This window comes from Arachis duranensis, chromosome 4 (genome assembly GCF_000817695.3).
Source record: "Arachis duranensis cultivar V14167 chromosome 4, aradu.V14167.gnm2.J7QH, whole genome shotgun sequence".
Classification (NCBI taxonomy): Eukaryota; Viridiplantae; Streptophyta; class Magnoliopsida; order Fabales; family Fabaceae; genus Arachis; species Arachis duranensis.
The window spans coordinates 99,036,007-99,036,587 of record NC_029775.3 but is presented as its reverse complement, the minus strand read 5'-3'; positions in this window follow the sequence as shown (position 1 = coordinate 99,036,587).

Genomic DNA, 581 nt, shown 5'->3' with positions numbered 1-581 from the left:
TGATGTGTGATGCCAGTGACCATGCCATTGGTGCCGTGTTGGGACAAAGGCATGACAAGCTTCTGCACGTCATTTACTATGCCAGCCGTGTTCTAAATGATGCACAGAAGAATTACACAACCACAGAAAAAGAGCTACTAGCAGTGGTTTACGCTATTGACAAATTCAGATCCTATTTAGTAGGATCAAAAGTGATTGTGTACACTGATCATGCTGCTCTTAAATATCTACTCACAAAGCAGGATTCAAAACCCAGACTCATCAGATGGGTGTTGCTTCTGCAAGAGTTTGATATAGAAATAAGAGACAGAAAAGGGACAAAGAATCAAGTGGCAGATCACCTGTCCCGAATAGAACCAGTGGAAGGGGCGTCCCTCCCTCTCACTGAGATCTCTGAAACCTTTCCGGATGAGCAACTGTTTGCCATCCAGGAAGTGCCATGGTTTGCAGACATTGCAAGCTACAAGGCAGTGAGATTCATACCCAAAGAGTACAGTAGGGTGCAATCAAAGAAATTAATCACAGATGCAAAGTACTATCTTTGGGATAAACCATATCTCTTTAAGAGATGTGCAGACGGA